Below are 23,579 nucleotides of genomic sequence, written 5' to 3' on the forward strand. Positions count from 1 at the left end.
TGTGTAGCCTTGGCCAAGGCTCTTAACCTCCTGGAACCACACCTTCTTCAGCAAAAAGGAAGGCTTTGCCAGGGAGTTGAGGCTCTCCATCTTTCAAGTCCGTGAACTGCATTTTAATGTCAAACTCAGAGCATCTCTTCACGTGCTGGTACTTTAATTTTTAGGATTCATTGGTTGAGAAAACTCACAATGACTAAAAGCTACTTTGAATTCAGTAGTGGTTTAAAATCAATTTGTATTTGATTATTTGTAACCGCACGTACGTGCATCTGAAAAATAACCCTGATCTGGGCGTTATTTATTTGGTCTACACATGTAGGTTTGCTGTGTGGATCTTGGTCTCTGCCTTGAGACTGTGCAGCCCCCAGGGGTCAGGCCACATGCCATCCCTTCTGGATCTACATTCTATACTCAACAAAGCCATCAACCCCTGCTTCCCCACCCCTTAGACAACAGTAAGAAAAGGAGACGCAGACAGGATGGTGGGCAGAGAGCAAATGGAAGTTGTTGACTGCAGACAAGACAGAGACGGGAGGGGTGGGAGGGTCTGTGAGCCCCTGGGATGTGCTCCACCGTGTGGCCGGTGCGCCTTCTGTGCCCGTCACTCCCTTGCTCACAGGAACAGAAAGCTGAGGTGGTGGGGCGGGGGCTTCTACCGTGGACCCGCTCCTCCAATGTCTGCTTTCCTGTAGATCCCAAAGCAGAAGACGCAAAAGCCTGGGAACCGTTGCCTCCCCTCTGGGATTAGATTTGGGTTGACTGCAGACATCAGCATTCTCGCCTCCCAGGGGAATGAGAAGCAGTGCTCTCCCTGTCTCCCTCCTCCCTCCCTCCCTCCCTCCCTCCCTCCCTCCCTCGTGGCCTCCTCCTTCCCCGTCTCCCCTTCCCCGCTGGCACAGCGGGCTCGGCCTGTGATGCAGCTGCAGCAGAGGAGGCCCTGGCTGTGCCTTGGCTGGCGGCTGCATGAGTCGGGAGAGGCTGCCTCTGGCTTTGCCGGGAGGCAGCGTGGCTTTGCCGGGGAGGTAGGTTGGGCTGGCCCGGTGGTTTCAGCCTTCCCAGAGCTGCTCCTGAGCTGGAGTTTGGCTTTGGTCTTGTGGACCTTTATTGAACAAGTTCAGGGTCATGCAAACATTTCGATGCAGGAGGATTGAGAAGGCAGGTTTGATTTTACCAGACGCCATGTTAGCAGCCGGATGCTCTGGGGAGCCAGCTGCCCCTCCTGCCCCATCTAGATTACTCCCCACTGGGTGTTCCCTCACTCCTGGTTCTTTTCCTTCATGCACGTCGCACAGTTTGCAGTTAGTTGTCCCTGAGAGGGTTCCGTATAAGGGACAGGCATCCCTAACCCTATCATGGAGGCTCCCTGGAAGAGGCGATGCTTAACATGAAAAGGGAAGGACGTAGGAGAGAGGCAGAGGGACCAGCAGGTGCCCAGCCCAGGAAGGGAGAGAATGTGGCTTGGCGGGGTCCCAGGCATCTGGAGGCAGGACGCAGAGGAGGGAGTGGCAGTGAGGAAGCTGGAGACATGAGCAGAGGCCTGGTCACACAGGCTCTGTGAGGACAGCCCAGGATCCCATGGTGGGTTGTGGGGATGGGGGCAGATAGCTGGTTGGAGGTTATTCCTGGGTGTGTCTGTGAGGGTGCTTCCAGGAGAGATTAGCATGAGCAAGTCGCCCTTCCCAGTGTGGGTGGGCCTTGTCCAATCCGTTGAGGGCCTGAATAGAACCAAAAGGTGGAGGAGGGGACGATTCTCTCTCTGCTTGCCTGTTGAGCTGTGGCCTCCGTGCCCTGGGACTGTAGGACTGGAAATTACAGCGCTGGCTTTCCTGGGTCTCCAGCTTGCAGATGGCAGAGGCAGACCGTGGGACTTCTTGGTATCCATAATTGCATGAGCCAATTTCTTATAATAAATCTCTCTCTCTCTCCTTCCTATTTTCTCCGGAGAACCTTGACCAGTGCAGAAGCTGTGCTCCACCTCGCTCTGCACTGGCTCTGGCAGGTGTGTGTGAGTCCACCTGAATATTTGCAGCCATGCAGAACTCACTCCTTGCCAAGGCAGCCCTTCCACGAGAGGCAGCTCGCCTAGTTACTAGAAGGCTCTTGACATCAGGTAAAACCTGTTTCCTCAATATGACCTCCCCTCCCTGCCTCTTCAAGGGTCCTGGGGCCACAGAATTCATCTCCTCATTCTTCCGCTGTCAGCCCTTCAAGTTTCTGAGGGCTGTCCACGGTCCCCTGTAAGCTGCCCTCTGCTTCTTGGGCCAAATGCAACCAGCTCCTCCTTCCATACCTCCTAGGATGCGACATGTAGCAGAAACCTTCGGGGTGTGGGCCCCACCTGCCTGCTGGGGGCTAACCCTTTAACTGCCCACTCACTTACCTGGTGTCAACTCTGTGACTCGTCCCTTGGCCAGAGGTGCCTGGGCAAGAGGTGAACTGGACCCAGGTTGTTGGGTATTTGCGGCTGATGTTATGAAACTGCCACTAGGTCAGAGCTGCTGAGGGCAGCCACGTTTCCCCAGGGGGGCCGGGTGGCAGGGAGCAGGATGGGCCCCCAGGCAGAAGGAAGCGAGAGGAGAGGTGGAGAGAATGCACCACTGGATGTCTGACGCTGGCTAGCCGGCTTCTCACCCTCCCCGAGGGCCGGCACATATCTGCCCGGGTCCTGCGGGCGCCGCAGGCCCGTCCACTCCCTGCAGCCAAAGCTGCGTCAGCCCAGCACGGCCTCTCCTACCCGTTGTTCTCTCCCTCCTCGTCCTCACCTCCCTCCCTCTCACCACCACCAACTGGAGGAAACCGGAGTTTGCTGCTCTCTCTTTTGAAATGAGGTGCCCAGGGTGGAGGCCAGCAGGAGGCGTGCTCCTGGGAGTGCCGGGGAGTAAGCTGGTCTTGTGGACTCTGCGGCACAGCAGACTTCTATTAGTGAGGGTGCTGGTCAGGGTGGGTCCCGGCTCCTGAGGGAAGTCCTAGGACAGGAGGGCCTCCTGTTCAGTGGTGCCCTCCCCAGGGCCTCCCTGCACGGGTGCCAACCCACGGTCACCAACTGCAGCCCAGGGTGCAAGCTTTGCTTCCTCCGCGGTCACTCCCCAGCGGTCTGGAGCCTGGGGAACTCCTCTATTTCTAAGAATATTCCTGTCCTCAGTGTTAATGATTCCCTAAGGCAGCCACCGTCCCACTCAGCCAGGCTATGATTAGGATGATTACTATTATTCTCCTGATTAACAATAATGATGAGCTCAGCTTCTGCTGAGAGCGCATGAAGCCCCTGCCTCAGGGAAGCCCACGGAGACCCTTCTGCAGGACTGTAGGGGCCCTGGGGCCCATGGGCAACACCTACCCACCCGCTGTGGCCCTGGGGATCTCCAGGGCTGGCTCCACTTATCCCAGGTCCCATTAAGTTGTGGACTATCGGGGTGGGAAGGGACGGTCCGTGTCACCTGGAGCAGTCTGTCCCTTCCCAGAGAAAGCTGTGGGGTCTAGACAGGGAAGAAGTGTGCCCATGAGCATCATAGGACTTGGCTGCAGCGCCTGGGCCATCTTCTCCTCATGGCATCTCCGTTTCCAGAGAACGTTAGGCATAGCCTCAGCCCGGGGCTGGACCCTCCCTCCTGCTGCTGGAACCCCAGGGGGCCTGCGGCTCAGACCAGCCACAGGGGCCAGTGAAAGTGGAGGGTAAACCTCCCTGGTGGGAGGCATGGCTCCTCTTGCCGGAATGCTCCTCCTCGCCAGCCTCTTTGCCTGGGGTCTTGCGGGGGCTGGGGAAGCAGCCAGGCCTGCAGGTTCAGCTCTCCGGGCAGGGCCAGCCAGGAGCCAGGGAGAGGCTCCGAGGCCAGAGCTTGAGTGAAAGTGTTTGCTGGATGAGGAAGCCAGGGGAGGTGGGAGGATCCTTCCACGAGGACCGTCAGTTGTCATCACAGCTCACTGAACTTGGTGTGGAAGGTTCTGGAACGCGTGCCCTTTTCTAGGCTCCCTATTCCTGGAGCAGCCACCCACCCACTGGCTTCGTCTCCTTCCCTCAGCACCTCCTTGAGAAGCAGAGCTGCATTTTTATCAGACGTGCAGGCGTTCAGGGGACAGCACAGGCTGGCTCGCTAACTTTTCAGAGGCATGGAGAGAACAGCTGTCCGGGGACCCCCTCCAGGCTGGCCAGGACCATGCATGATTTAGTTCTGTCTGAAAATGGGACACTTGCCTGATTTTCAGCGACGGGGTGCCCCTCCCCATCCTCTCTTGGTGACGATGTGCTAACTTTGGGGCTACTGTGGGGAGGCACCCCTACTCTGTGGCCAGAGTTAGTACCATGCTGCCTTTTGCAGCTTCCCGCCCATGGCCAGGCCTGCTCTCCCTGCCTGCCCCCACCAGCCGGGAGCTCAGCGCCAGCCTTTACCTAGCTGGTCCACATCCTCGCGCTCGGCCCTCATGAATCTTTCATGGCACTCCAGAGATTGTTCAAGCGTACGCCACAGGGCCACTGCAGGCTGCCGGCTCCAGCAGCAGAGCCAGAAAATGGAGGAGGTGGAGACAGCAGCCTAGGGGCGGGGGGTGGGGGGTGCGGGGGGGTGTGGGACAGCCTGGGGGAGGCTCAGGCCTGAGTCCAGGCCACAGCAGGTGAGTGACCGGGGCTGGATCCAGCAGCATCCAGCATCTCCCAGCAGCGGGCACTGCCACTGGCCACACACACAAACACACACACAGACACACAGCACTGGGGAGGGGTCTGTGAGCAGTCCTGGCAGAGATAGATAGATAGAGAGAGAGAGAGAGAGAGGTGGAGACAGAGGAAGAGGAGCCTGCAGGGAGCAGGCAGGGAGCAGGCCTGCCAGGCAGGGAGGGTGGCAGAGACACTGGCAGCAGAAAGGGAGAGAAGCTGAGAAGGGCCAGGGAGGAGACGGCGGAGCAGAGCCCCCGGAGGGACCCTGAGAGCAGCCTCCACCTCCTGTTCAAGCCCATTTCAGGGGCGTTTGTCAGGTGAGACCTCCAGTTGCCCTCCCTCATGCTCAAAAGGCTGATGAGGCCACAGACCCCGGACCCCTGCGTACAATCCCTGGGCCTGGCTTCTGTGGGCCTCTCCCCAGATCAACAACTAATGTGCCATCCAACCAGCCTTCCCCTCACTCCTCAGAGGATAGAGAGAGAGGGACACTTCCTCACTCACTGTATGAGGCAGCCTACCTCCGTGCCAAAACTTACAGGCACGCTTCCGGACAAGAAACCTACAGGCTGACCTCGCCCAGATCAGACCCGACAGTGCGTGAAAGAGTGAATACACCATGGCCAAGTGGGGTTTTTTCTAGGAACGGAGAGTTGTTTTAACAATGGCAATCTATCAGTGTAACTCATTGTAAAAAGGAGAAAAATCACCTTGATAGAGTTTGAGAGAACATTTGTAATCTCTCTCTGTCTCTATCCCCATCTCACTCTCCATCTCCATCTCCATCATCTCCATCTCCATCCTCATCTCCGTCTCTATCTCTGTCTCCATCATCTCCATCTCTATCATCTCCATCTCCATCTCTACCTCCATCTCCATCTCTATCATCTCCATCTCTGTCATCTCCGTCTCCATCTGTTTCCATCATCTCCATCTCTACCTCCATCTCCATCTCTATCATCTCCATCTCTGTCATCTCCATCTCCATCTCCGTCATCTCCATCTCTACCTTCATCTCCATCTCTATCATCTCCATCTCCATCATCTCCATCTCTACCTTCATCTCCATTTCTATCATCTCCATCTCTGTCATCTCCATCTTCATCTCTGTCTCCGTCTCTATCTCTGTCTCTATCATCTCCATCTCTGTCATCTCCGTCTCCATCTCCGTCATCTCCATCTCTACCTTCATCTCCACCTCTATCATCTCCATCTCCATCATCTCCATCTCTACCTTCATCTCCACCTCTATCATCTCCATCTCCATCATCTCCATCTCTACCTTCATCTCCATCTCTATCATCTCCATCTCCATCATCTCCATCTCTACCTTCATCTCCATTTCTGTCATCTCCATCTCTGTCATCTCCATCTTCATCTCCGTCTCCACCATCTCCACCTCTACCTCCATCTCCATCTCTATCCATATCCATATCTATGTTTAATCTATGTCTATATCATATCTATGTTTAGTGCCCAGAATATATAAAGAACTTCTACAAATTGATATGGAAAAACAGATGACAAACATAAAAAGGTGCTCAACTTCATTAATCATCATGAAAATAAAAATTAAAGTCACAATGAGACACCGTTACACACTGAACAGAGTGGCTCACATGGAAAAGGCTGACCTCCGTGGTGCTGGTGAAGGGGTGGCCGACTGGAGCTCCTCACACTGGTGGTGGGGCGTAAATTGGTACAACCACTTTTGAAAACTGGTGGTCTTGACTAAAGCCGAGTGTGTGCCTGCCCTCCCACCCTGCAGTTCCTTTCCTGGGTGTCTGCCCCAAAGAAACGTGTACCAATGGTCTCAAAAAGACTGTCCGCAACAGCAGTATTCATATAGCCCAACCCTGAGAACAAGCCAAATGCCCACCCACAGAGGAGCAGGTACGTTATGGTTTGTTCACAAGATGGACTACGCTGCGGCGACATGAATGAACGAGCCACTGCACACACTTAGATGGGGAATCTCACAGACACAGTGTCGGATGAAAGAAGAGGACACGACAGGATGTATATCATATAATTCCTTTTATATGAAGTTAAAAAAAGAGGCAAGATCCCTCTCTGGTGTAGAAGTCAAGATAGTGGTTGTCTAGGTTGGGGGTTAGTGATGGGAAGTGGCAGGAAGGGACCTCTGGAGGCGGCAATGTCCTCTTCTTGATCTGGGGGTTGATCACACGGGTATGCTCGATTTGTGAAAAGTCACGGAGTTGGACACGTAGTATGACAGTTTTTTATGCATATTATACTGTACTTTAATAAAATGCCTCCTTAGAAAAGCTGATGTGCCCAACAGAAGCCTCCATGGGAACCTCTGAAGGGGGCTGGGGTCCAGCTGAGGGTGCCCCCTCTGGATTTGCATTGATCCACTGGGAAGCCCACCCCAAAAGGGAACAGAGGCCACACCGTTTTGGCAAGGTGGCGACGGTGGTAGAATGTCACGGAGCATGAAGCTCCTGAAGGATCCCAGAGGGCGCCATGTTTCCAAACCCTCACTCTTCAGAAGAGGAAACATAACCCAATGGGGAGGCCACTTGTCCACGAGGCCCCTGCCTGGTGCTCGCCCCTGGAGCCCATCACCACACATCTGATGGCTCTGCCTGGGAACAGTGACGGGTGTTCTGCCTCTTCTGGTGGACTTTGAAGTCTCCATCATTCCTTGTCGAGTGGTCCTATGCATGGTCTGTGGTCCAGCTGATGTGGCACCTGTCGGTGCTACTTCAGCGCATGCACTGCAGGTGGAAGGGCTGGTCCCCGCCTGCCGAGGGTCTGGGGCCCGGGCGCGCTTCCCCAGAGCCGGCGATGTCTCCGAGGAAAAGGCACCTGGAGCCCTGAGGAGGGAGTGGGCTCCTTAAGGACAACTGTGGGCAAGAAGGAGTGAGTGGGGAGCAAAGTGTGGGGGCCCTGCCACCTTGGAGACCGGATAGGGAGGGACTCAACCTCCAAGCAGAGTCCTGGTTCCATCCCCAGGGGACATCCTATTCAGGTAGGTCTGGGGCCCCAGGACTCTGCATTTTCTCAAATGCCCCAGGCGACTCCTGGGCACAGGGGCTTTATCCACAATCACAATCGCCTGCTTCCTTGACCTCCTCATCGCTCTGTATCTTACTCCTCCTTGAAGCCCCTCGTGTTTGTGGCCAGGACACTCTGGATGGAGGTGAGGCCAGGGACCCAGAGGACCCAGCTCCTGTGGCTGAAAGGTGGGAACTGTGGCTGTGTGCCCTGTCCGCCCTTAGCCCACGCTGTCTGAGGGTACCCAGGAGTCTTTGCTGCATGCAATTCTGGAGCCCCCAAGGAGCAGCCCCGTCCCCTACCTCCTCCACCGAGAGCGTCGGTCTACCCGCAGCCTTGTGAATTCTCTCCCTGCCGCCTGTTTCTCGGTTCTATATTTACCAGCGGAAAAGGCAGGGGCTCCTCTCCGAAGACCAGCTTCGCCCTTTATTCAGCTCTCTGGCTGCTGAGGCTTTGAGTGAAGCGCGATTAGAACCTCTTACAGCTGACCTTCTGGGGCTGGTCCCGTTATTGTCTGACTGCCGATTCACCCTGACACACAGCACAGGTGGGCAACACGACTGACTCTCCAGCGCCGGAGAGGAGGGGCCCGTGGACAGTCCCTGACTGTGCTGAGCGAAGGAAAGAGAAGGAGGAGCGGGTGCCCAGGCAGGGGCTGGGGGCCGACATGGGCCAAGGAGAGAGCAGCTGGAATGCAGGACCTGAGAGATGCTCTTAGAGGTTCCAAAGAGCGATCTTGGGAGGCGATCTGGCGTGGGTCCTGTGCTCCCCGGGGGCAGCCAGCTGAGATTTATTTCAAAAGTTTATGAAAGGCAGCTTGCGAAAAAATGGCAGATATTCCCAAATGGTGTTTCCTGGAATGGCCAATGACAGGCCACAGGAGACTCACGCGGTGGGGTGGCAGGTGTGGCAGCCTGACTGTGGTGATGAGCAAATGGGGAGTGAGCACGTGGAGGGGGTTCTGGAGAAGTGTGTCCAAAGAGGAAGGCAAGAGGGGGCAGCTCGCTGGCCACGCGGGGGTCCCATGGTGAGGGCAGGCGGGCGATGGGTATAGGCTCAGAGGTCTGGCTGGGCTGCGTTCAGTGTCAGCTCCATGTCCATTGGCTGTGTGACCTGAGGCACAGCTTTGTGTGTGTGTGTGTGTGTTTTAGGTCAGATTCACATAACACGAAACTAACCATTTTAAAGTGAACGATTCAGTGGCATTTAGTGCATTCACCATGCTGTGCAACTGTCGCCTCTGTCTAGTTCCAAACGTTTTCATGACCCCAAAACAAAACTCTGTACTCATTAGCAGTCGCTCCCAACCCCTCCCAGTCCCTGGCAATCACTAATCTACTTTTGTAAGTGTAGATTTCCCTATTCTGGATGTTTCATATGAATGGCATCATCTAGTATGTGGTCTTTTGTGGTGAGCTTCTTCCCCTTGTCATCATGTTTTCAAGGTTCATCCGTGTTGTGGCGTGTGTCAGGGCCCCACTCCTTTTTGAGGGCCGAGTAATATTCCATTGTACAGATAGGCCACAGTTTTCTTATCCGTTCATTGGCTCGTGGACATTTGGGTTGTTTCCACCTTTGGGCTATTGTGAATCGTGCTGCTGTGAACATGTGTGTCCAGGTACTTTTTTGAGTATCTGTTTTCAATTCCTTTGGGCATACACTTAGGAGTGGAACCCTGGGATATATGGCAATTTTCTGACTGAGTTTTGAGGCACCATGGACCAGTTTTCCCACAGTGGCTGAGACATTTTACATTTCCACCAGAAATGTGTGAGGGTTCCTATTTCTCCACATCCTCACCAGCACTTGTTGTTTTCTTTCTTTCTAAATTTTTAAATTACAGCCATCCTAGTGGGTGTGAAGTGGCATCTCATTGTGGTTTTGATTTGCATTTCCCTGATGATTAATGATGTTGATTTGCATATCTTCTCTGGAGAAATGTCTATTCAAATTCTTCGCCCATTTTTGGGGTCAGGTTCTGAGGCCGAGTTTTGAGCCTCTTTAAGCCTTATTTTCCTCATCTGTAGAATGGGGAACATAACAGTGCCTCCCCTTTGGAAGGGGTCCACTGCCCTAGCTTGCCCGAGGCCATCCCGGTTTTAGCAGTCCCGGGAAGCCCCTCGGTCTGGACAAACTGGAGTCACTGGTCACCCTGCGTGGGGTCGTCGAGGGGATGGACTGAGACCGGGCACGGAAAGCTCAGCAGAGTCCCTGCTCAGTGAACGTCAGCTGTTAGTGATTTTAATCGTGTTTGATACTCGCTCACGGTAGAGAAGTCTGAAAAGCAAAATCCAAAGGCAGAAATAAAAGTCACCTGAAGCCTACCACGTGGTGTGGTGTGTTTTTGAAGCTTTAAAATGTTTTTTAGATGATAGAGCTTTGTGCCTGTTAATACACGGAGGGGAAGGAGGCAGTTCTAATTGTCGTGATTTAGTTAGGAGGATTTATTGAGCATCGCGATGCCTAGCTGCAGAAGGGAGGAGTTGAAGGCTCAGGATCAGAAGGAGAAAGTTGCTGTGCGGGGACCCTTGCAGGGCAGGGAGTGGAACGCACGGGCAGGGAGAAGGAACCGGCGGTAGGCTTCCGGTGGAGGAGGCGGCGCTCGGTCCTGCTTCTCCTCGTGGCATCTCAGTTTCCAGAAAACATTAGATGTGGCCTCAGCCCATGGCTCTGAGGCACGAGCCACATCAGGAGCCTCCTGGGAACCCTTTCCGCCTCTCCTCTGGGGGGTTAGGAGGCAGGGCCTCCCATCTGAGAGTCCCAGCCAGGCTCTTGAGCCCTTCTGCTCAGTCGTACACTCAACACAAGCTGAGCGCCTCTGTGGGTCAGAGCCTGTGCTGAAATGTGTGGGGGCAGGGATGAAGCACCTCGGGACCCCCTGGAGAAGCTGCAGAGCAAATGGAGCCTGGGCACCTGGGAGACTGTGCTGGGTCATGCTCTCAGTTCTGGGGAGCCCCTAACGCCCCGGGAAGCACACTGGGATGTGGTGGTTCCTGGTGGGAGAGGCCACATCTGGAATGTGGAGCAGGTGCACAGCAAGCAATGATGGGCCCTGGATCCCTGTCACAGCCCGCTGGGGCCCTCCTAGCCTTTTCTGACCTGGAGGATGTGATAGGCACACCTGGTTTGCCTGACCAGGAATCAAGACAGCCCATGGGAAGTGGAGAAAGAGCCTCGGGATCTGAACTCCCAGGATGCAGGGTCCAGGCCTGTCTGGTGTCCTCGGCCCATGGTGGGTCATGTGCAAAGATGAGAGGCAGAGGGACGCGAGGTGACAGCGGCCTGGCTCTGGATATCGGCTCTGCCACTTACCGGCTATGTGACCTTGAGCAAATCATGTTTTTTTCTAGTGACAAGATTGCACTGGATCCTCTTAAAGTGCCAAGTTCAGGAGGACCCTCAGGAAGACTGTGTCCTCCAAGACCCCTGGGTGAGTCAGCTCCCACGCAAAGCTACCTCTGCCCCAGACACCGGCCAGCGAGCTGCAGAGGCAGCCGCTGCCGAATGAATGTGTGTTCTGTCAGCACGTGTTGCTGGGCCTGGAACTCGCTGCCAGGTTAGACTTTCCCTGTGCCGTTCCAGACTGCGGGGCCTTGACCAAGGAGTCAAAGTCGTAGGGAGGCTGGTTTGAGAGACTCCGTAACCATTCAAGTGATGTAGAATGGAACGGGCTCCCTTGTGAGCTAGCGAGCAACCTGTCTCTGGGGATGTTCGGAAAGAGAAGAGAGATAGAAGATGTGGCAGACAGACTCTAAGCTGATTCCCATGATCCCGCCAGCTGGTGTTCAGGACCTTAGTGTGGGCAGGACCGGTGACTTGCTTCTAACCAATGGAACAGAGCAAAGACGATGAGATGTCACTTCTGTGGTTACATTACATAAACTTGTGACACCTATCTTACAGAGGGACTCTCCCTCTCGCTAGCTTTGAGGGACCAAGTGGCCATGTTGGGGTGGCCCACATAGCCAGGAGATGAAGGCAACCTCTGGCCAATGACCTGCGAGAAACTGAGGCCCTCAGTCCAATAGGCCACAAACAACTGGATTCTGCCAACACCTCTGGGAGTTTGGAAGTGGACCCTTCCCCAGTTGAGCCTCAGATGAGACCGCAGCCCTGACCTCAAGTGCAGCTTTCAGATGAGCGTGAAGCAGAGGACCCGGCTAAGCCATGCTGGACTCTGGAACAACAGAGATGTGAAATAATAAATGGGTGTTGTTTTAACCCATTAAGTTGTGGTGATATTGTTATGCAGCAATAGATGACCAATACAGGATGTTGTAAAGGAATTGTGTGTGTCACCCTGAAGGCCAGACTGGCTTTCCTGTAAGACCTCTTCCCACCTGGAGATTCTAGTGCGTGCCTTACTCATCCTTATATACTGCATTATGCCTAGTTCAGTTTCTTGTGCAAAATAGGGACCCAACGCATCTTGAAGTGGTATGCTGCCTTAGCATTGGTTTATGCATCAGAGAAATGGGAGGCCTGGCCCGTGAGGAGGACGTGCTGGGGCAGAACAGGGTCAGAAGCTGGAAGCCTGGATGCTGCACTCTTTCCAGCTGCTCCCTCCCAGTGTGACCTCGAGTGAGACTGTCTGGGCTTCGTGCACCTTATCGGAACTCCCCACTCACAGGTTTGTGCAGGTCAAATGAGCTAACATGGCAGCCTGTTAAGAGGCCCACAGAGGTAAGGAATTATGATTATTTGTTATGAAATGTCACAGACATTCCTGTTGGGTGACTCACGAGGCTCGGGGACTTGGAGAGTTTCCTTCCAAATAAGGCTCGGATGGAACTTCTCGTCAGCCTGGAGCCTCTGGGAGCCGGTCTAAGGGCTTTCCTGACCCTACCTGTCCCTCCTCCACTCTTGTTAGAGAAACCCACCCAGAGACCTGCGATTCCCGAGCCCGAGTCTCTGTTGAAACCGGTGGACGGTCTCCCTGACGTTTGATGAGATCTGCCCTCAGCACGGGCAGGTGGCAGGGCATCGTGAGCCTGGCTGCATGAATACAGGAGGTGACCTCGGGCTGGCTCCGGGGTAAGGAGAGAGGGAGGAAGGTGGGAGGACAGTCACCGGGAGACACCAACCAATGTTCTTGCCAGGATTTTGGAGGGCTGCACCTTCTTACATTTATTCACTACCCTTTGTAGCAAACCATCATTAGTATCAAAACTTCCATTTCACTTCTGGGGCAAATCTGCTTAAAAGTTGCCAGCGCTCTCTTCTGTTCCTGAGTTGAAATCCTTAGAGTTTTCAGGGCCTTTGGGCAGTGTCAGAAGACACCCCCCCCCCCCAGGGGTCCAGGGCGCGTGAGGGATAGGGGTGCTCTGCTGGCCTGTCCTGGGTGAGTGAGAGAGAAGTGTGACCCATCGGCCATCGCGGCCTGTGGGCCTCGCTGCAGATTCAGGCTGACTGGACAGGAGAGCGTGTTGTCATTGAGCAGGGCGTGTGCTGCTCGAGATGGGAGCACGGGTACACGTTGTGATCCACTCCGACCCCTCATTTCGCAGGAAAAAGGTTGAGACAGGCTCTGGAACTGGGTTTGTCCGGCTATGGCGCTCCTGGCCCTGTGACCTTCAGCAAGCTACTTCACCCCTCCTTGGCTCTGTTTCCTTCTGGGCTCGGCATGTAAGCGCCACATGAACACACACATTTATACACATATGCATGATACACATGAAACGTATAGACTAGCTATAATGCACATATTATAAATATATGCACAAATATGTATATGTAATATGAATATATATTTACATATGTGTTAGCTATGATTTTCTGTTGATTTCATTAAACTTTTCACAGGTTATGACCTTTTTATTTAGCTATTTTTAGTGCATCGAGTATCTACTATGTGCCAGGCACTGTTTCAGGAGGTGGAGACACAGCAACGAGCAACGGAGACCCAGTCCTTGTGCCGGTGGTGCCGACGTTCCAGTGTGGGAAGCAGATAACGAGGAAGGAGGCAGACACCTGTTTTGTCGCATGGTGAGGAGTGCCACCGAGCAAAGTCAAGCAGAGGGAGAGACTAGAGAACAGCGGGACTTGTTCTTTGAGACGAGCCATGGGCCGAGGCTGGCTCCCTGTAGCCCGTGGTCATAAATAAAGTTTTATCGGAACACAGCCACGCTCTGTCCCCGACGTGCTGCGACTGCTTGCGAGCTGAATAGTAGCAGCAGAGACTGTGGCTCACAAAGCCAAAACTACCTGCCATCTGGCCCTTTATAGAGAACGTTTGCTGACCCCCGTGTAGACGATGCGGTCGGGGAAGACCCCCGGAGAAGGGGAGGAGGCACACTGAGCATCGTCTGTGGGAAGGTGGTGGGAGGCCCGGGGAAGAGTAGGTGCCACGGCCCCACAGGGACGTGCCAGGCGTGGCCGAGGACAGGAAGGCCAGCAGGAGTCGGGGACGGGGGCTGTGAGGGTTTGGGCTCTTACTCTGATAGGGATGGAACCGAGGAGAGGCTGCTGTGTGACACTACATGGCATGCGTGTGCATGCGTGCGTGTGCATGTGTGCGTATGTGTGTGTGCATGGGTGCGTGTGTGTGCACGTGTGTGCATGTGTTGCGTGTGTGGGTGTGTGTGTGCGCGCGCGTCGGGGTGGGGGCTAGGGGCAAGCACAGGGAGGCGGCTGCGTTAGTCTACGGTGATCTAACGTCTGGACCACAGTGACAGGTTGGAGAAGACAGGAAGTGGCGGATTCCGGATAAATGCAGAAGGCCAGAGCACGAGGATTTGCTGATGAGAGAGAATCTCTGTTTGGAATCTTGGAGAGTTTGTTGATCAGATGAATGAATGCGGTGACTTTCCAGAGGGCCCGAGCTGATCGGTGCCGCAGCAGGGCCTAGAAGTTGCCTCCTGGCTCCCAGGACCCGCCCTGCCCCAAGGCTGGTGTTCTAGAGGCTCCGGGATGAGAGTCTGCCCAGGGTTGCCGACCTGTGGACACGCCAGGAGTCCTAGGCTCCCAGGACACCCAGTAGCCGGATGTAACCGGGTCCACATCTCTTGCCTCCCGCTGTCCAGGCCGAGATTTCCTCTTGACCAGCCATTGCCACAGAGTCCACTGGAGGGGAGAGAAAGTTGCTTTTTCTTCCTCCGTCCAAATTCACCAGACTCTCACCTCATTATGCTTCTCTTGGCCCTGAGACCAGACTCGCAGGGAGAAAGTTGAGCTGCGTCCGGAGGAGCTCTCAGGAAGGCTTTCATCACCTTTAATGATTGAACGCAGCCGCCTGCTAACAGGTGAGCTCGCTCCTGTGTTTACACTAATTAGGTAGCACCCGGGGGGCTCTGGCGGTGCCAGGCGAGGTGTTGCCAAGGAGAATGACTCATAGTACAGCAGAGGCAGCCCGAATTGAGGCCCTCGCCCTCTGTGCGGTCATGCGGGGCTGCAGGCTCCGACAGGCAGGCGTGGATGAGGGTCCTTTGGAGAGGGCGCCGAGCCCTCTGGGGCTTGCCTCAGAGTCCCCGTGCTGCCGGGGAGCCCCCTCTGCTCTGCACTCTGGTGGCCTCTGCGGAGCCCTCGGGGGCCGCGGGAGAGGAGAGGACAGGTCCCTCCGCCGTGTGCTCACCCCAGCTTCCTCGCTCACGCTCACGCCTGGGACGCGGTCAGCCTTCCAGGCAGGGAGCTGCCCGAGCTCAGGGCGGGGTGCCGGTGGCCCGTGCCGACGCCATGCCCTGCTTCTGGGACCTCCCACAGCAGAGCTCAGTGAGTGTCCGCAGACGTTTGCATGGACACCTGTCACCTTGCCAGGGGCGGTGGCTCCTGGAGACACCTCAGCCCCATCATTTCCACCTGTCAGCTGGGGGGAAGACCTGTGTGTCAGATTCCGGCCTCTCTCTCTGCCTGTGGCCGGCTGTGCCTGCTTTGAGGGTGGGCAGCTGGGAGAGTCACCCTCTGATTCAGCATCCAGAGAAATAAGGAGGTTAAACTGTGGCCTCCTGTGGAGACGAGGCTGACCCCCTTCTTTGGCAAAGGCTGTAGGGATCCTTCACTCTTTGTTGCTGTTTAGAAACAGCTTTATTGAGACATAAGGCACACATGTGTCGTGGGCTGAGTTCCGTGCCCGAATCCGTATGCTGAAGCCCTAACCCTAAGTGCCTGGGAACGCACTGCATTTGGGGGGAGGACCTTTAAAGAGGTGAGGAGGTGAAAATGCGGCCATGAGGGTGGCCCTCGCGCAACGCGACTGGTGTCTTTACTGAGAAGAGGAAATTCGGGCACACAGAGAGACAACAGGGCTGCGTGTGCGCAGACGGAGGACACGGCGAGGAGGCGGCAGCTGTGAGCCGAGGAGAGAGGCCTGGCGAGAGACCGGCCTGCCCGCACCTGCATCTCGGCTGCAGCCTCCAGAGCGGTGTTTCATCCACCCAGGCTGAGGCATTTGGTTACGATAGCCCAGCAAACTAGTGAACCGTGCCACTCGCCCCTTGACATTTCACAGTTCAGTGGATTGTGGCTGATTCACAGATTTCTGCAATCATCAGCACAGTCAACTTTAGAGCATTTTCATTTCCCCAAAAAGAAGCCTTGTACCCTTTAGCTGTCACTGCTCTATCCCTCATCCCTGTCCCCTCCTTAGTCCATGGTAACCACTAATCTACTTTCTGTCTCTGTGGATTTGCCTGTTCTGGACATTTCATATAAATGGGTTCATACGCTATGTGGCCTTTTGTGTCTGGCTCTTCACTGAGCCTAATGTTTTCAAGGTTCATCTAGGTCGTAGCGTGCATCAGTGCTTCCTTATTTTCCTTGACTGAGTAATATTCCAGTGTATGGGTAGACTACATTGTGTTTATCCATTCGTTGGTTGATGGACATTGTGCTGTTTCCACCTTTGGCCTATTGTGAATAACGCTGCTATAAACATCTGTGGACTAGTTTTTGTTTGACAATAATATTTTCATTTCCCTTGGGAGTAGAATTGTTGGTCAAATAGTAATTCTATGTTTAATCGTTTGAGGAAGTGGCAGACTGCAGTTTTCCAAAGCAGCTGCACCATTTTACGTTCACAGCCGTGTATGAGGGTTTCAATCCACATTCTCATCCACACTGGGCCCTTCACTTTATTTCCGCCATGATCCGAACATTTTTGTCAAACAAGTCTCGAGCGCTGTCTTAACACTGAGGCCAGAGATCTCCCTGTGACACCCACTTTTTGGCGTAACTAGGACCAGGAGCCTTCCTGTCTCCTGCGTGGTCCTGCTGGGAGCACCCAGCGTCTCCAAGTAATGACGTTGATCATGAGGGAGTGTCCAGCACACCGCCCGACACACACATGCCACAGGCCTGGCCCTCAAGGAGACACCATCCCATAAGCCACGTACACAGTAAGTGCCAGGAGTCATTTCAGGGGAAAGGTGGTCTTAGCCACAGCAGCAGTGGGGGCCTAAGTGTCACTCAGCAACTGCAGAGATGGGGTGGGGGGTAGTCTTGGCCCAGTTCTTAAAGGCAGAGCCCTGGGGCACTTCTGAGTCAGCCACAAAGTAAAATGGGCAGGACCAGAGAGGGCTTGGGGGACCGCGGCCTGAGGAGGGATACCGGGACAGACACTCCTTTCCAGGGCAGACGCCCTTATGTGTCCCACCCTCCAAATCACGCCCACAGAGTTTGAACTTCCACGGCTTAGAGACCCACGCTTGTTCAAGGACAGTTTTGATAAAAGCTGAGCTCATGACTCTGTGCAAACGCAAAATGAAGACGTGTCAAAGATTTTATCTAGCTCGTTAATGAATGAAGATGTCAGGACGGTGTTACAACTGGTTCCAGGAGCCTCACGTCCATGGCAGGCAGGAATGCGGGAGCGCGTTTCCAAACTCGCAGAACTGGCCACGATCCAAGGGGCAGAGTCGAGAGCGTTCCGCCGGACATGTCGCTTGCGTTTCTGCGGACAAGAATCATTATGCTTTATTGGGGGTTTTCTACAACTTGCAGAGCGGCAGAATAGCTCAAAAACTATGCAAGGCGAAAATAACCCCAAAAGATGTGCCAGACAGCACGTCCGTGAATCTTTTCTGCCCATTTCGAAGTCTTTCATGGTTTTCCCTGACGTGCGCCTGGCCAGTTAACGGGAGAGCCCTCCAGCTAAGGGAAATGCAAGGAAGAAATGGGGCCCTGGAGGCCTGTGGCCCCTGGGAGGAAGGGCTGGGGCGTGTGGGGCTCAGGGCGGCATTGGGGAATGGAGTTGCCCTGGACGGCAGGAGGACGGGAGGGGCTGGCAGGAGAAGCGCGGCACCAGGACCACCTTCCTGTACTCCTTCTCTTTTCCTTAAAGAGGCGGAGAGCAGCTGCTACTTAATCCTCATCTCGTCTTCTCTGGCCCTGCAAGCCTTCTCCCGCCTGGTCCCTGTGCAGTGGGGAACACGCCTGGGGAGAGCTCAGCTGGCCAGGGGGCTTGGGGAGACTGGGACTGTGTTGAGAGAGGCCCCCCGTTCAGCAGCCAGGAGAGCTGACGCTGCGGCCGGGACCCGGCAGCTTCCGTTCTTCCAGGGGCAGGAAGCGGAGCTGGAGGAGCACCGGGCACCGGCCTCTCCTTTCCTAACGTCCCAGAGCCCGGAGCAGGAACACCTCGTGGGTCCCAGGGTAGGGAGGGCCGTAGGTCATGGCGGAAGCTTGACCATCCTGTGTCATTTTCCAAAGGGGCCCAGGAGGTTTGACGGAGAGTCCGACTGGGGCCGATGCCTCCCGAGATCAGGAGGGCGGGTCGAAGCGGGCAGGGCCGTGGCCGGGCAGCTCCCCGGTCAGCCTGGGGGTGCAGTGGGCAGCAGAAGGTCATCTGGTCTCAGAGTCCGGGGCATGCCAGCCTGGCAGGGACCCTGCATCACGGGGGGACTCGACTAAACTCCAAGTGCCGCAAAAAGAAGAAAATGCTATTTCACAGACTTCCTCGTGGAGACTTTTGTGTAGGACGCAGCTCTGATAAGCTGCTCAGCGTGGGAGTCAAGGGGGCGCTGAGACTCCCCAGAGAGCACGGTCGGTCGAGGAGCAAGGGAAGAGGGCAGGCTGCCTGCTGGGGGGGATGGGCCAGGAATCTGCCGATAGAGAGGCCGAGGCTGCTGCGGGCCGTGCCCAGCCTCCCGTCTGAATCAATGTTCCACCAATATGATCAAATATCTGATCAAAGGGGCATCATCCACTAGAGGATCCATGGTGCCAATTAGAAACTCGCAGGAGGGACCCCCAGAGTCTTGGTCTTGTCCCTCTCTGTAACATCCCCCACAACTGGTTTTCCAGTGTTTGAATGCCTCCAGTGACGGGGAGCTCAATACTTTTCAATGGCAGCTGACGCCACCTTGAGACACTTAGGACCACTACAATATTTTCTCATCTACAAGACTGAAAATCTATATTTCCTGAGCTAGCAGCCATTCGTCTTAATTTCGTCACTTGGGGCCACACAGAACAAGTCTATTTTCTTTGTAGCAGCACAGCCCTTCAAAATTCTCAGAGAAAGGCTTTGTCTTCCTGAGTCCGTGTTCTCCAGTCCTGCCCATTTCTGAGGATCTTGAGTACAAGTTCCTTTCTCCTCCTAGTTAGTTCACATGGTTTGATTTAGTCTCTGTACAGCACCCCCCACCAACCCAAAACTAAATAATAGAGATGTCAGGCCAGGATGGAGGAAAGTGAGTTACTATCACCTCCCTTCTTCAGGAGACAATACTTTTAGTAATGGAGCCCAGGAGGGCATCAGCTTTCCTAGGCAGTCCCATTGCTGTTGCCTCAGAGCACTGACCAGTTTCCTGATGTGTGTGATTTGTGTGAATGGGAGCAAGAAACGGGGCATTCATGGCATCGTCTTTCCCTTCATCTTATTTCGGGTCCCATCTGAGGCAAACCCTGACTCAGGGACTTGAGTGGTTTATTTGGGAGGTGATGCCAGGGAGCATCGGCAGGACAGTGGGGAACGAGTGGGGCTTGTGGGAGACAGTGTGGAACGTGGGCTCCAGGGGCGTCTCCCCCTAGAGTGAGGGGCCTCGGCTGTGTCCCCACCCAATCTGGTTGGGTTTTGACTGTGGGCTGCTTTGGGGGAGGGTGTTGACTCCCTGGCACTTCTGCTCTGCTGTGCTCACAGCCAAGAAAGAGACACACATGCTGGGGGTGGGAAGTCAGATCACTAAGCCCAGAAAGGGGAAGCGTTGCAGGCATGTGGCCACCGCTGGCATCCCTTGAGCCCACGCCCTCCCCATCGCCCTTACAGACAGTCATACCCATGCCAGCCTTTGTCTCATTATTCCCTGGCGTTCTCTGGAGGCGGCAATGTCTTCTCCTTCCTCTCCTCTTAGCACGTGAGGCACCATCATTTCAGGTTGTGTTGGCCCCGGTGCCTGCCCAGCCCAGTCACCTGATATCCCCAAGCAGCAGAGACCAATTAAAGACACGGCCTGGCTGGGACAGACAGACAGAGAGCCCGGCTGCACCGGGCTGGGAGGGCCTGGGCTCGGGCAGGGAGCAGCAATCCAGCCACCAGCTGGGGCAGGGATCAAACCCCATTCCCTGGGGCCTTCCAGGAAGGGGGCAGAGGGGGGCCCACCTCCAGGAGCTGCTCCCTGCTCTCCCCCAGCATGTGAGTCAGGGACCGGGAGGGGAGTGTCACTACCCACAGCCCAGACGGTTTGATGCTGAGCTGAGCAGCTGGCGCTGGGAGCCGGGATCTACTGGGCTTCTCCAGGGAGTGGGTGGGGGTATAGACTTCAGGAAAGAGGGACCTGTTCCACCGCTGGGGCCCTGGGGGGCTGCAGAAACTCACTGACGGGTTTTCAGAATCGGAACCCTAACCTGAGTGCGCAGAGAGGCGATGGTCTCGCGGTGGGCGGTCTGGAGGGTCACGGCCTGCCACTCTGGGCTCCTGGCGCCTCATTCCTCCCCTCCCGCTCATGGACCCTCCTGGCTGCTCCCCCCTCCTTCTTGCCTCTGATCCAAAGAGCTGGGGGGCCCTGGGCCTTCTGGGCACCGGGGGAGGCCTTCCTCAGCCAAGGAGGAGAAGGAACTTGCCAGGCCCAGGATTGGTGGCCGGCCAGGCCAGGCCAGGCCAGGCCAGCCCAGAGAGTTTAATGAAGAAAATAACAATTCCCAGAGGAGAGCGGAAAGGCTGTTCCCATTTTAATTTTTCCCTCTTGGCAGAAACTAACTTTTCTGTAAAAACAATGAAAAATCAGGGCGGAGTTTCCTCCCCGAGCCACTCAGCACCCCTGGGAGGAAAGACTTGTGGCCAGGGAGGGAGAGGGGGCCCGGCTCCCGAGAGGTGCCCCGCTGGTGCCGGGCTGGGTGGGCGGCAGGGCGGGCCTTGGGCCCAGTCCTTCCAGAGACGGGTCAGCTGGCCCTGCTGGCCACCTGTGTGCCCTGCAGACCTGAGCCCTGCCAGCCCTGCAGATGGCCACATTGTGGCCTAGACTACAGTTTTCATTCTGTGAAGGTCACTGTTCTCTCCCAGGCACCGGCCAGGAAGGTCCTGCCGACCACAGGGCGGGGCAGCTGGGCCCCGCTGGTGAGGCGGAGAGCCGGGTCACAGGCACAGCCCGGCTTTGTGTTGGGGAGGGGACGTTTCTTTGGGCAGACACATCTCACTGTACTTGCTGCGTTTGACGCATCTAGGACTCCAGACCCAAGGGTGGTAGACCTATGATGTGTGTCCCAGAGCTGGCAGCTTGCTGAGCAGGGTCCTGGGAGCCCCTCGGGGCTGCCTCGCTGGTAGACCACTGGCCTCCCTCTGGGCTTCCTGGGCGCTTCCTTCATGCCTTTGCACAGCAGCTCTCACTCCCGTTGGAAAGAAGCATGGAAATGCCCGGCCCAGGAGGTCCTGGGAGGCTGGTGCCCGGACCGGTCTGGAGGAGCCTCCATGCTCACCTGCGCTCCGCACTTGCCAGAGGAGGAGACTTGAGGAGGCCAGCGGGCATCCATATAATGGATCATTATATCCATCGGATGAGAGGTACCTCCAAGAATTGGGGGTCCGTGAGCAGCTTGGGGGTTGGGGGCAGAAATCAGCAGTTGGGTCCTGAGTGAAGCCAACTCAGCAACATGGGGCCTGTGGTTAGGAACAGGAGAGACGAGAAGCAGGCAGCTGCCGAGGCAGAATTCAGTGGCCTAAGTGCCGGGGACACACGCCGGGTCATGTGTCAGGGTCACGGTCCAGGTGAGACAGGAGGGCTGGCACCTGGGGCAGAGGACAGGCTGCCACCCAGAGAAAGACGGGCGGGGGCAGAGGCTGAGGACCCGGAACCGCTGGCTGCACGGTTTAGGAGCTGCACAGGTCGGTGGGGGGGCAGTCCATCCTCCGTCTGTCACCCACAGCCTTTGTCTGGCCAGCCCTCTGCTGTTCCTCCGAATCCTGACGTTAAGCGCTCAAAGGGCAGAACCCGCCAGCACCCTCCTCTTTGTGTGCCACATGCAGTGGAAGCTTCTAGAAAGTGGCTTTCAGAGGATGAGGACACGGGACTTGCTTGTGACATATCGAGCACATAGAACTGGGGGGAGGGGCAGAGGTGTCATCCCCTCCTCTGAGCAGCCAGGAACACGTCGAACACATCGAAACAACACCCGCTCACAACCGTGATGGAGTTGCTGAGAACAGGGCAGGGGGGTTCACTGCCTGAATGCACTGAGGCCTTGAGAGGCCATGAGCAACCTTGGCATTTCACAGGGGAGGAAACTGAGGCACAGAGAGGGAAAGGTGCCCAAGGTTACTCTCCTGGTTAACGGTAGAGAACTGGAATAAAAATCCAGAGCTTTTGGCCCAGAAGTCCGTATTTTTCCTGTGTACCCCTTTGTCCTTCTGGAACAGGGGGAATAAATGAAGGAAGACAGACAGACACACACACGTGTGCACACACGGCCCACTTGCCTGCTCCTGCTGCCACACAGAGGGCAGGAGCCACCAGAGGCTGAGGGTCCCTGGGGCCTGGAGGCTGACCTGGGAAAGGGGGCGCCACCAGCATCCGTGGCCTCCCGAGAAGCCGGTTCTCCCACAGATGTTCTTTGTTTTCATTAGGGAAGATCTCAATTAAAATAATTACAGTTACAACAAAAAAATCACAGAAGAGAGGGAAAAAAGAGTTCAGTTAAATGCAAATATATTCAGAATGAGATTATGAACTCGGCTCACCCCCTCTAAAATTATCCATTGACGATTACATGCTAATTATCCACCTTTTTATTGTTTTAGAAAGGAAGAGATTCATTCTCTTTGGAATGGAATAGATATCCACGAAATAATGCCATGTACTTCGAGGTGGACCAGTGGACCGAAATAGCCTAAAGCTTTTTGATGAAATCGTGAGGAGGCTGGGATGCTTCCACGAAACTAACAGGGTTGCCCTAAAAAACAAACAAACAAAAACGAGCCATGGTTTTCCATCAAGAAAATTTCTTCCTTTTTTAAACATAGGCCGTTAACATAGCCGGACCCCGGCACCTGTTGGGCGGCAGGCACCCTCTGCCTGGCTGTTCCCTAGTGTCTGCCCTTATTAATTGCATCGTGTTGCTTCTGGGGTGAGGGTGGGGCTGCTGTGGGCACTGGCTCAACGCTGAGCCACCGATGGATGTTGCTGTGTCAAGGGTCATGTGTCAGGGTCACGGTCCAGGTGAGACAGGAGGGCTGGCACTTGGGGCTGGGGGCACTGACCCATGTGTCTGTCCAGCGGAGTCAGTCTGGATTCCCAGGACAGTCCTGCTTTCAACATCTGCTCCACCTGCAGAATTTGAATTTCCCACTATTTTGACATTCAAACCTCTTGGTTTTGACCCCTTTGACATTCAGACTCCCTTGCATATCTAAGCAAGAGCACAAAAATCCTCTGTCAAACCACCTGCTCCAGTTTTTGGTACAGAAGGCATGCTCAGCAGAGCTACAGAGCGAGGCAGGGCGGGGGCGCTGGTGGAGGGGCTGGGGGAGCTGTGTATTGGGCTCCCT

The 23,579-nt window shown here is 55.3% G+C and overlaps 2 long non-coding RNA genes across 4 annotated transcripts; both read left to right on the forward strand.

Moving 5' to 3' along the window:
• Positions 1–698: 698 nt before the first annotated feature.
• LOC102150388 (uncharacterized) lies at positions 699–16,334 on the forward strand. 3 transcript variants are annotated; one of them, XR_011422790.1, is made up of 7 exons: positions 751–1,022; positions 1,945–2,110; positions 11,023–11,102; positions 12,088–12,355; positions 12,543–12,706; positions 13,180–13,297; positions 13,495–16,334. It is a non-coding gene; the product is annotated as an uncharacterized lncRNA (long non-coding RNA). The 3 variants fall into 3 exon arrangements; XR_011422789.1 differs by having other exon boundaries at positions 699–1,022; positions 11,023–12,355; XR_287964.4 differs by lacking the exons at positions 751–1,022; positions 1,945–2,110; positions 11,023–11,102; positions 12,088–12,355 and having other exon boundaries at positions 12,388–12,706; positions 13,495–13,792.
• Positions 16,335–20,512: 4,178 nt separating this feature from the next.
• LOC138916095 (uncharacterized) lies at positions 20,513–23,010 on the forward strand. The gene is made up of 2 exons (XR_011422791.1): positions 20,513–21,599; positions 22,833–23,010. It is a non-coding gene; the product is annotated as an uncharacterized lncRNA (long non-coding RNA).
• Positions 23,011–23,579: the final 569 nt, after the last annotated feature.

Source organism: Equus caballus, chromosome 11, assembly GCF_041296265.1.
Source record: "Equus caballus isolate H_3958 breed thoroughbred chromosome 11, TB-T2T, whole genome shotgun sequence".
Taxonomy (NCBI): domain Eukaryota; kingdom Metazoa; phylum Chordata; class Mammalia; order Perissodactyla; family Equidae; genus Equus; species Equus caballus.